Source organism: Prinia subflava, chromosome 14 (assembly GCF_021018805.1).
Source record: "Prinia subflava isolate CZ2003 ecotype Zambia chromosome 14, Cam_Psub_1.2, whole genome shotgun sequence".
NCBI lineage: Eukaryota > Metazoa > Chordata > Aves > Passeriformes > Cisticolidae > Prinia > Prinia subflava.
Window position 1 is genome coordinate 21,088,607 of NC_086260.1, and position 12,503 is coordinate 21,101,109.

The window sequence follows — 12,503 nt, forward strand, 5'->3', positions numbered from 1 at the left end:
CTGGAGAGCAATTCTGGCACCACCTATTACAGAACTTTGTTATACAGAAGTTCCTGTGCCACTTGCTCTTGACATGACCAACAGATACTCTCCGATCCTCGGTGGGAACACAGCATTTTCTTAAACTGATGAGGCAAGATCCTGCTTGCCTCAAAGAACATACAGATCCTGGCACTCCGGAGGACCAGTGGCAGTGGACAGGTCCTTGCTATCCAGGATGGGAGCTCCATTCATAGTGGCAAGAGTGAAAGAAGAAGGATGGTGATAACGAGGTGGCAAATAGAAGTATTGAGCTATGGCTCTTGACAGGGCCCTCCCCTCCCCATCAAAATAAACACGTGCCCTGGGGGACTGTTGGAGTCCATATTCCCATGGATCCTCCACAGAAAATGAAAAATAGAGGAATTGAACGAAAACCTTTGGAAAAATTAAAATATATAAAGCCACACACTCATGAAGTAGAAATTTAAGCTTTAAACCTTCTCAAAGTGCCTAATTGCTAGGGTAGAGGTAAAAAAGCTTCAGGCCTTGTGATAGAGTATAGACATAACAAAAATAGAGTGCTGTTTGTAATTTGTATGAACTTTATGTAGGGAAGACAGAGTTTTTCATATATGCTAAGATAGAAGTTTTCTACATAACAAGATAGAACTTTATGCTAGTAAGAGTTTTGCGTTAATAGATATGCTATGTGCGTAGGTTTTGATACTGCTTTTTGTAGTTTTTACGAACTTTAAAATTGTATTTAGATTGGCTAGTGTGTAGATAAAAAATATGAATATGCATTTTGCAATTTGGGATAAAAAGCCTCTGGGTTGGAGGTGGAGGCATCGATTGATTGATCAGTTTGATCCATCGATCCAACCTCCATTTTCTGCAACCTGAGGAACGATCTTTGACAGGGAGCCGAAATGGGATTTTAAGGTATTATACATCGTGGTCCCCATTCCAAGGGATCCGGGCCCCAGGGTTCCTCCCTTTTCCCCCCTGCAGCGCTTGCCGCCGGTGCACTGGTCGGGACCGCCGGGGACTCTGCGTGGGGAGGGACCCCAGGGCCCCCACTGCCAAGGCGATCCCCGCGGACGGGAACTCTGTGCGGTTCGGGATTTCCCATTGTATTCGCGTCCCTGCGGACGAGGGCTCTGTGTGGGTTCGGAATTTCGGGGCCCCTTTTGTTGTTGTGATCCCCGCGGCCGAGATCCCTGTCTGAAAGTTGTGATCGATTCCTCCCTGCTATTGTGACCCCAGCGGCTAGAAACGCTGATTAGGGTCAGAAAATAGGAGGTTGATTTACCCGGAGGCTGTAAATTTTACACTTTGCTTGTAGTATCATTAGGGTTTAGTTTGTTAAGATTTCTAAGCTTTGGTTATTGTTTTACTTAGACCTTGCTTGCTTAGGTTTAAAATTGGTTGTATAATAAGGCCGCTCTTAGAACTCTTGTTCCTTCAGATATGTGCTTTTGTATAAATAAATTACTCTACTTAGATATTAAAATTTTGTAAGACCTTATAGAGATTCTATACCCGTACCACGACCTCAGCAGGGGACACCAGACTGTGCTGCAGTGAGCAGCCCAGCACACTTAATTTTAGCAGCCAATGAAGGGAAGTATAAAATGTCAAACCCCAATGAAATCCCATAAAAACGGATCAGCTTGAAACCAAATGCCAATTGTTCCCAATCACTAACACTCCTCTGAAGAAATCCATTCTCTATCTTTAAGGGGCACTCACACAGCTGATTTGATCTCTGAGGTTACAGTAACAGGTCTTTAGACATTTACTGCAGCAGAAACCTCAACCTATTTCATGCACTCATTCCTCTAAATCCTGAAGTGAGAATGTCTCCTGCTTTGTTTTTCTTCCTTTTGTGTCATCTAATTTCTATTTACTAATCTTCCTGATCCAATTAGAGACATAAATCATTATATGTCTTACATCATCTCTCTGCTTTTGTCCTTGGACCAAAAGAGCCCCTCCCTTTCCCTTCTCATCCATGAGATGATGGAGTGAACAGCAGTACAAAAACACCTGCAAAGAGGCCCAGGGAGGACATCACCTCAGCTGTGGCACCTACAGATCCCTAACATAAGCTGAGAGCATCTGAGATTTCCCACAGTGCTTAATGTATTCACCCTCTCCTGTGGACACACAGCTACCCCACCCCTGGCCATGTGTGACATTAAAAGCTTCAGGAGAGTCCCCTTATTCCCCTCATATTTGTACAGCATATTTCAGCTCTTCAGAGTCCTGCAGTCCCTCCTCCTCATCACTGGGAACAGCCCTGGGACCCTTCTTTGTCTCTGTGTGCAGAAGGATGTAGCACCAGCCTATGGTGGCTGTGTCTCAGTGAAAACTGACTGTCCAGAGCTTCCTATGTGTAGCTATCCTCTCTCAGTTGGCTGTGCAGTGCTTTCCCTTGTCACCTTTGGCCTTCCAGACCAGCTTCCTCACATTCTTATTATAATGATCATAATTATAATGATTGTAATGAGAATGTAAGGAAGCTGGTCTGGAATTCGAGGAATTACAATAATCATTATAATGATCTCATTATAATGATTATAATTAACATATGAAAACTAAAAAAGGGAACTAAAGTGCAGTAAACACACAAAATGCTGCTTTGGTACTCCAAGCTTTGTCATGCTTTGATTTGTCCTTTCTAAAGCAGATTCTCCCTGCTTCTGCTGGCATTTTTTAAATTAGAAATCTGCTATTGCATGGCCACCTATACATTTCCACTAGCAAGAGCACAGCCCCAGTCTTTTGCCTGCCCTGTCCCCTAATCCATGCCAGCAGTACAAATACTCCTCTGTTAATCTACTAATGCATTCCTATTTGCAATCCTCTGATAGTTTCCAAGTCATAGAGCAGCATCACATGAAAATGAAAAGGTAGCTCTGGACAAGATTTGATCACCAGATACCAACTATAGGAAGCAACTGCAGTCACTTTATCTCATGGCAGATCTCCAATCTGGGGTGCAGAGGACACTGAACACAGTGTAGGGATTGTCTGTGCTCACTGAGAAAATGTATCTGCTGGAGGATGAACATCTTAAAGACAAAACTTTAGACTGGTACAGGGTCGAAATGCAGCCATTGAAGCCTGAGCTCCACAGGGAGAGTGGGGCCTGTAGAAAGATAATGCTAAAGGCAATCCTACCTCTGATACCTTGCAGCTGTGTTAGTTATCAAAGAGTGGGAACAACCTTGCCCTCCCAGCTATGGGTGTGATAAAAAGTGGGAGGGAGTTCAGCTGGAATCTGAGTTGGAGTCTGCTGGCTTGCTGTAAGGAGGAAGGGTCAGGAGGTTGTGCAAGGGATAGAAAAGGTAAGCTGCTGTATGAGGGCTAGATAGGGTTAGGCAGCTGTGATAGGGACAGGAAGGAGTGAGCCAGAATTGTAGAAGGAAAAGAGAAGAAGAAGAGCTCAGGCATTGAGTCTACAGACTAGCTGCTGGTGTAAATGCACAGACCCTGAAAGCTGTGTGGAGCTGCCTTTAAAAAGCTGTAGAGAAAAGGTATGAAAAACTTCTGCATAATAAGGTGCTGATGCTTGGAGCCCCCTGAAGTTTTTAAAGAAGCACTCTGAGTGCACTGTCTTTCTCGACATCTATAGTGCAGTGATGCAAAATGTGATCGTGCCAAGTCCCCTCACACCAGACACAAGAGACACATAAAAGAAATGGCTTTGAACTCTTTTGACAGCTTCGCCCTGTTCAATATCAACAGCCACAAGACGACTACAGATTTGTCCTCTCTTTGATACTTGGAGCTGGCAATACTGGCACCTTCCCTTAGATGCCAGCCCACTCCCTGAGATGAGAAGGTCCAAACACCTGCTCTGCCTCTGAGTCAGCCTCTTGCAGAGGCTGTGGACAACATGCTGAGCACAGGGGATGTCCTTATACAAGTATCTATGTTGGCCCTGGCAAGATAGGCAGGGAGAAACAACCCCATGCTGCTGATCATGATGTAAGGTGGGAACCACATGGCTTTGTGTTTACTGTAGTTGTCTGGGCCTGGTGGAAACCAAAGCCTATGGAAAAGTCAAGGGTCACAGGGGAAGGGTTGTTTCCATGGCCCACACTTTGTGCTCGGGGTCAGAGAGACATCCACATCCTATTTATAACCATAAACCCATGAGGCTGTTACACAAATAGTGACAATGACCTGAGCCTCCTGCAGGTCTGCCAGCTGCCCTGCCTCTCCAGCTATATTGGTTCTCCAACACCACCACCACCTTCCCACTTTTTCAGCTAGTCCTAAATACCAAATAATAATTTTTTTTTACAGCTGCATTGGGAGGTATGCCAGGTAATTTCATATGATCTCATATTCAATTGGAGAAGATGAACTAGAGAGTTGTCTTGGTTTGAAAGACAGATATCTACTAGGAAGGGCAGGACTTCTCTAGAGATGGAGAATTCAAATTTCTTCTTTCTAAATTATTCTAATAAAAAAAAAATTTAAAGGAGCTTTCAGGCAGAGGTATGGGGGTAGGAATAACAGTTCTTTACTAGTATATATGACAAAACGACAAACAAACAACAACTACAGCATTAATAATAAACAGAACTAAGAACCTCGAGGGCTTTCTTTTACAAAAGCCCAGAGCAGTTTGATCTCGGCGCCCCTGCAGGGCTCCGAGAGGCCGAACTGGAAGGAAGGAAAGTCCCGGACCGGTGGAAGAGATGAGGAGCTCTGCGCTGGCAGCTGGAGCAGCAGGGGTGTCCCGGCAGGGCTGGGCAGTGCAGGGCTACAGAGTAGCAGGGGAACCTCAAAGCTCTGAAGAAGCAGCGGCGGTGGGGGGAGAGGCTGGAGAAAGCGAGCTCAGGATTCCCGGCTACATGAGCAGATGACTGTAGATTTCTCAGCACGAGGCAGAGGCAGGGGGCAGCCTGACTGCCTTCCTCGGCGCTGAGAGTAAGAGTGCTTCCCCTTCCTCCAGATCTGTCTTTTTGCCTTTCCCAAAGCTCATTATCTCTCTCTTCTGAGGGACACTCCTAGGGACTCAGAAACAATAGGTGTAGCTTCGTGCTGTCATATCTCTCAAGTACTCCTTTTTGTTCTGACTAAGTAGTCATCGAGGCTTCTTGGAAACTTATGGGAAAAAATTCTGTGAGAAGAAAAAAAAAAACAAATCTAACTCCTAACAAGAGTGAAGTAACTTCCCTGAGGCCAGAGTGAGTTGGTTACTTTGTCAGATCCATGTCCCTCTAAGCCCTTTAAGCCATAGAAATGTTGTAAAAGTAGGTACAGAGAGAGGTGAACAGTCAGCACAGAACTGCAAAGGCCTTTGCACAACTGGCCTTCCTTCAGGGACCAAGGTTTTATATGAAGAGTATGTTACCAAAGCAGCAGGTTCTATGAGCTGTTACCAAGCAGTGAAGCCTTTAGAGTGAAGATCTGGCGAGCCTGAGAGCTCTCAGCTCATACCATTAGTGGCTTTTATGCCATGAGAGCAGACAGGACAGGCCAATGGCTGGCAGGGCCTGGAACACTTTGCAGGACCCACAGTTGGTGCCACTGCTCTTCCCTGCATGAGGTGTTGTGTGATGGGGTGGACCAGCCACATGAGCTATGCATCCAGGCGTTTTGTGGCAAAGGTGGCCATGCCATGCTGTTGTTGCACCCAGAATGTGTCATGGGACAGGAGCCTGGTGCCACATGACATCTGTGAGTGGGACACTTTGTGTGACAGGTGACTTGCATGTTGCTTCCTCCTTGACTATGAGTCAGTGTCAAAAGATGTCCCAAAGACAGCTCTCTGTTGGTAGGAACCAAACTGGCTGCAATGCAGCACACCCTCTGGGGTCTGCAGGTCCATCCTGGGTCCTAGAGACAGGGGTTGTCTGAAGAGGCCTGGGAAGTTCCTCTGGGACCCTCCATGGGAAAGGACACAGACATGTCCCATAGCATGATTCCCACTTCAAATGCCAGGCATCTCTGCAAGCACAGGGTGTTGCATATTAGCTTCAGATCTATCTGCTTCAACTCTTTTCAAGTAACAGATTTTCACAATGCCCTCTTGTCTGCTCTGAAAGGAGAAACAAATCATGTATCAATGGTAACCACAAGAAGCTGATGTAATTTTGAGTGCATGTTTTCAAAGACTGTGACAAAGATACTCAGCCTTGAAGGATAAGGGGGTGTGGGCAGTGAGGTTTGCTTTGGTTTTATCTTAGACAACACTTCTCAATGCCTGATAACCTCAGCAGCTGTATTTCTGACCCCAGGCAATTATGACTCACTGTTTGCAAATCTCTGAGCTACCAAATTGAAGGTATGCCTCGCAAAGCAAGATCCTAAACTTAAATGCTTATAAGTGGGTGTTACAGCTCCAGTTATTCTGTTCCAGCACTCACGGCTAGCTCCATATCACTGCCTAAATTTCTGGCAAATAGCAACCAGCACCTCTTACTCTGTTTAGATAAACAAAATTTTTCTGGGTTTGTCTTCTTCAGTGAAGTTCTCAACCAACCTGTGAGCAATGAGGCTACAGAAGATGCTTTGTCCCACCTACCGCAGTACAACACCAGCTTGAGGAACATCTGTTCTGCCTAGTTGCTTCAGAGACCAACATCAGAGTTGGGGCTGGCCTTCTGGGGGCTAAGACTGTCTTTTAGTTGCTTTCTGGGTGACCTGTGTGGGGTCAATTGAGCCACTGGCTGCCATCCTTTCTGTTGGACTGGATCAGTTTGCTGACTGAGGGAAAAACAACACAAATGTCTTATCAAACATTTCTTAGCAGGCAGGCAATGTATGAGGAGCCCAAGGCTTTCAGAGAAATGAATAAGAACAAAGGATCAAAAGATCATCACATTTCTTTTTTTCCTGTATCATTGATTTTTTTTTTTTTTATTATTAGGAAAGTGACTGCATTGACTGCTGCAGACCAATGCTGTTCACAAGGGGTTAATGCTCCCTCTCTTTGGGAGGCCTGTGATGAGAAGGAATTACCACCACCCATCTGGCAGGGCATGATGAGGTTGCCTCTTGGTAAGAGGCCACTGTTGACCACCACATCCACACATGCCAAGATCCATGAACAGCTGGGATTGGGTCAGAGGTTTTGATCCAGCCAGGCAGGGGCTCAGGGGTGCCTTTGCTGGAGAATAAATTTCCCAGCCAGCACTTCACAGAGCATGATCCAGGAAGGTCTCTGCCAGTGGATTCAAAAATTTAGTAACCTGGTGAGAAATCTGAGAAATCTGAGAAATTATCTCACTGCTTGAACTCAGGGCTTTTGGAGGGAGCAAAAGAGCTGCCAATCTGTAAATGACCCCCTCATTTTTTGTCAGCAGGATCTTCAGCTTCCTGCTGTGTGTGGCAGATCCTGCAAAACTGAAGCTTTAAAATCCAGGTGTAAACTCTATGTGAACAATAAGATCCTAAGTAGATACACCAGCATGTGCTTCCCTTTCCAAAAACAAGCTGAGAAAGAGGAGCTGCTCCATCTGAAGACGGCAACTCTCTTATTATGCAGAGCGGCCAATGACAATTCCTTGCCAGACTTCATTGCCACTGAGGGCAGTATCATGGACCACAGAACTGTACTGTTCTGAGGTGGGTCCTGGCACCACATTTGCCAGACCTTAAAGGGTCAGAAGGAAAAATGCAGCACTTATCACAGAGATGGGCATTAAATCCCACGGCGTTCCCGTCGCACCCGAGCACTGCATCACTGCACAGCTTTTCCCTCACCTTCCGTCCTTTACCCTGGGGACAAACCACCTTCTGAAGTGACACCAACAGAGGCATTGCACGCTCTAGAGCGTGGCAGGTAGCGGGAAGGCACAATGAAACCTGCAGATCCTTGCAGCGCGAGGTGCCCGCTACCCCTGCAGGTCCGGGCGGCTCTTGCCCATCACGAACAACCTCACCGGGGGCAGTTGCCGGGATCCTGCGGGAGGGAGCGGGGCCCTGCGTAGCATTAATTGTTGTCGTTGCCAAGGTGAGGCTGCAGCGATCGGGCCGATGCAGACACCACCGGGGCGGGGCGGGGCTGGGGGCAGGGCTAAGGAGCGGCTCCGCCCTGCCGTGTCCCCACCGGCACCGCCCTCCCGCGCGCCACGGGCGCCCCCTAAGGGCGACATGGCGGGGGCTGCCGCGGGGACAGGACGAAGGGATATACCCTGATGAGGCTTTTTGTCACCCGTCGCTGCTGGGAATGGGCTCCATCGCCCAGTCTGGACGGGGCAGAAGTGTCACCGGTGCCTGCAGCTGCCAGCCAGGACCCCAGCACGCCCAGCCTTGGTCGGGGATCTCAGCATCAGCCTCTCAGGTGCTCTTACCTTGATTCGGCTGCGGACTCTTTCAGTGTATTTATCTCTGTGATTTTAGCCAAACGTGGAGGCTGTTGCTTCCCACTGGCCCTGGGAGGTTGCAGCCCTGGGGCAAACATGCGGATGGAGAGGAGTAATTCTGTGTCAAGCCATGCAAGTATTTGCTCATCTGCAGCACAAGGGTGAGATTAAGCTGCAGCCCCAGGAGCCAGCAGGTCTCCCCTCTGCCCGTAGCTAAGACTCCCAGTCTCCTTCTTTGGAGTCTGGAAGGACAGCATATTCACTGCCTCCTTGGTTCTCAGTGACAGACAACATCTGTCTTTTCTAAGATACTTTTGCTCCTTCTCTGGTTTTGCAGATGCCAGTCCACCAAAGGCACTTTCAAGCTGGGTGGATATACTCAGGTCCTATGTGAACTATGAAGTAGTTGAGTGGCAGTCCTGATCATACCCCAATTTTTAAAATATCGTTTAAACAGCACTGTTTCCTCTATCCAAAACATGCTCTGATCCTGTGGTAAAATCCAGACCCACCCATCCAAAGGAGGTCTCTTTGTGTGGACCACATACCTTGCTCAGGTTTTGCATTTTAATTGTACACGTGTAGCAGATTTTTTTCATTCACAGTCTATTGTGCCTGCTGCCTATGGCTATTTCAGTAACATTTTTACTAAGCTTGAAGAAGAGTTAAAAGTACTTTTAAAAGTGGTAAAGTGTCCTCTTTTCACAATTTTTTCTCCTTCTTTCAACAACACTCATGACACAGTGGTCTCACCCCTTGCAGGACTCACAGATGCTCTCCTATATTCTTCCAGGAGGTTTTCCCTGTGTGTTTCCCAATGCTTCGTACAATTCCTGTGCACAGGCAGGTTTTTTTCATTATTTTTTCCTAAGTCTTCTGCTCTGACAAGGAGAGAAAAACAGATTTAATTTTATACTCAGGAAAGATTATTTTAAAAAAGGTGAACACTATAAGGAGTGATGAGGGAGGGGCTACTGCAGATAACTAAAGTAATGTGAAAAAATCCAGAGGAGCATCCCCTAGACATAAATGGTGGCCCTTTTCCATGGGAAAGAAACCTCGGCCCCACAGGTTCCTGATGTAAGTTTGGAGGAGGCATTTGGCTTTCCAAGGGCAGCCAGGGTTCCTGCTTCTGGCAAAATTGGTCTGGGAGAAATCTTGTGAGGTTCCTAATTTAACGAGGCAGAAGCTCACTCCTGGCCACAGGCCCCTCTACATGAATGATGGCCCTTTTCCATGGGAAACAAAACTCAGTCCCCAGGTTTCTGATGTCAGTATGGGGGAGGCTTTTGGCACTCCGAGGGCAGCCAGATTCCTGGGTTTTGGCAGCTTTCTTCTGGAGGAAATCCTGTGCCGTTTGAATGTAAGACACAAAAGGCCACTCCTGGCCACTAGGCCCTGGACACAAAAGGAAACCGTTTTCAAAAGAAAACAAAATTCCCTCCCCAGGATCCTGATGTCAGTTTGGAGGAGACATTTGGCACACCAAGGATGGCAAAAGTCCTAGCTTTTGCAGCTTTATCCTGGAAGAAATCTTGAGATGATTGTAATTTCAAGAGGCAGAAGCCAACTCTTGGCCAAAGGCCACTGGACACAAATTAAATTTTGTGTTAAAGGTCTCTTCAATACTGAAGGTGTATGAAGGAGTCTATGAACACAGTTTCAGAAGAAATTCAACAGCTGCGCGGTCATTTTTCAAGCAGTGAGGGTGTACTCAGCTGACTCTGATTGTGAATGAGCTTTTGCTGGACCTTTGCAATTTGTTATGCTGATCATCAAGCCCACAATGGTAGATGCAACGGAAGACAGATAAACTGCAGAAGTGAGTTTGATGTGTCTTCTGTGAGGCAAGGACCACTTGAGCTCTATACTGCCTTTTATTTTTATAGGCTTTATCTATAGGTGCAGCCAGAATCCTAGGATTTGGTAGGTTTGGTTTTGGAGAAATCCAAAATGCAATGTTCATAATTCTAGGAGTCAGAAGGCCTGGGACATGAATCGAGGTCATTTTAAATGGGCAACAAAACTCACCCCCTCAGGTTCCTGATATCAGTTTGGAGGAGGCATTTGGCAATCCAAGGGCAGTAAGAGTCCTAGGTCTTGCAACATTGGTCTGGGAGAAATCCAACGATGTTCGTAATTTTAAGAGGCAGAAGCCCTCTCCCATCTACAGGCCCTTGGACACAAAGGTTGGCCTTTCTTCATGGGAAACAAAACTCTCTCCCCAGGTTCCTGGAGTTTGGAGGAGGCATTTAGCACTCCAAGGACAGCCAGAGCCCTAGGTTTTAGCATCTTTGCTAAAATCTCATCTGGGAGAAATACTGCAAAATAATTGTAATTTTAGGAGGCAGAAGATCACTTCCAGCCACTGCCCCCTGACAAAATCAGTGCCTCTTTTCCATGGGAAACAAAACTCATCCCTTCAGGCTCTTTATATTAGTTCGAATGAGGCATTTGACAATCCAAGTGGGGTGAGAGTTTTAAGTTTTGCAGTGTTGGTCTGGGAGAAATCCTGCAATATTCATAATTTTAGGAGACAGAAGCCCTCTGCCAGCCACAGGACTCTACACATGAATGATAGCCTTTTAAAAGGGAAACAAAACAAAACTGTTGTCAGTTTGGAGGAGGCATTTGGCAGTCCAAGAACATCTAGAGTCCTATATTTTGGCAGCTTTGGTCTAGGAGAAATTTTGCAATGTGCGTTATTTTAGGAGGGAGAAGCCCACTCCCACCCACTGTCCCCTGGACATGACTGGTGTCTCTTTTCCAAGGGAAACACATTGCCTCAGGGTCCTGATATAAGTTTGGAGAAGGCATTTGGCACTCCAAGGGCAGCCAGAGTCCTAAGTTTTGTCAGCCTTGGTCTGGGAGCAATCCTGCAATGTTCCTAATTTTCAAAGCCCAGAAGCCCACCCCTGCCCACAGGCATCTGGACTCAAATGGTAGCTGTGAAAAATGCGAAATGATTAATTCATGTTCTTATAGTTAATTATATTTCAATATAATTGAAAACTATAGAACTGTATCTATATGTGTGTTGTATGAAAATGTAAGTTTCAGGACACCCTGTAACATTTTGTTAAACCAAAATTATGAAAAGGCAGGCGCCACCCCAGAAACTCACATTCAGAAATAGACAAAAGGTTTAGGTAAACCGGCAGTCTCCTCCTGGGAGGAGACCCATCAAGATAAGGCGGCAGAACCATCAACGGTTCCAGACTACTCCCTCTCCGATCATCAAGCATCATCATCCATATCTCGATCATTCATCAGCCATAAGGATCTATAGAAACTGGACATTAACATATGAACTGAGAGAAAGAACTCTTTCCAGCCTAGTCAGAGACACCCTTGGATTTGAATAGCTAGCCGGGAAACAAAGGGAAATATGGGGAAATATTGCCAAGGGCAGAATAAAGTGTATAAAAACTAAGCCCCGAACCGGGCAAATTTGTGAACTGAAGGGGAGGCAGCAGACGGCCAGGTTCTGTGTCTCACAGTTCACCCTTGGCATTTTCCCGGGAAAAAGACTGTCAAGTATCTCTGCTGTTGGGGGGTTTACCAAAATTCTGCAATTCGATCTTTTGATTAATAAATCAAAATTATTTAATTGGAATACTGTATTAGCATTTATAACAGTAGCTTTTATCCATGGGAAACAAAACTCACCCCCCAGGTTCCTAATGTCAGTTTGGAGGAAGTGTTTGGCATTCCAAGGGCAGCCAGTGTCCTTGGTCATTGCAACTTTTATCTGGGAGAAATCATGTGATGTTCATAATTTAGGAGGCAGAAGCCCTAAGAGAGACAGAGCCCCTGTCACAGGCCTCTGGGAAGGAACAGTGGCCTTTTTCATTGGGAAACAGAACTCCCCCTGACTTGTTTCTAATGTTAGTTTGGAGGGGGCATTTTGCACTCCAAGGACAGCCAGAGCCCTGAGTTTTAACAGCTTTGTTCTAGAAGAAATCCAATAATGTCTTAATTTTAGGAGACAGAAGACCACTTCCAGCCACTGACCCCTGGACACGAACGGTGCCTCTTTTCCATAGGAACAAAAACTTATCCTTTCAGGTTCTTGATGTCACTTTGGAGGAGGCATTTGGCACTCCAAGAGTCCTTTGGCAGCCAGAGTCCTAAGTTTTGGCCAGTTTAATCTGGGAGAAATCCTGTGATGTTCATAATTTTTGGAGGAAG

The 12,503-nt window shown here is 46.2% G+C and overlaps 1 long non-coding RNA gene across 2 annotated transcripts; it reads right to left on the reverse strand.

The window, feature by feature from the left end:
• Positions 1 to 4,495: 4,495 nt before the first annotated feature.
• LOC134557995 (uncharacterized) lies at positions 4,496 to 8,210 on the reverse strand. 2 transcript variants are annotated; one of them, XR_010082240.1, is made up of 3 exons: positions 7,711 to 8,201; positions 6,530 to 6,711; positions 4,496 to 6,043 (listed from the first exon to the last, which is right to left on the reverse strand). It is a non-coding gene; the product is annotated as an uncharacterized LOC134557995 (long non-coding RNA). The 2 variants fall into 2 exon arrangements; XR_010082241.1 differs by having other exon boundaries at positions 6,530 to 8,210.
• Between the last annotated feature and the right edge of the window lie 4,293 nt (positions 8,211 to 12,503).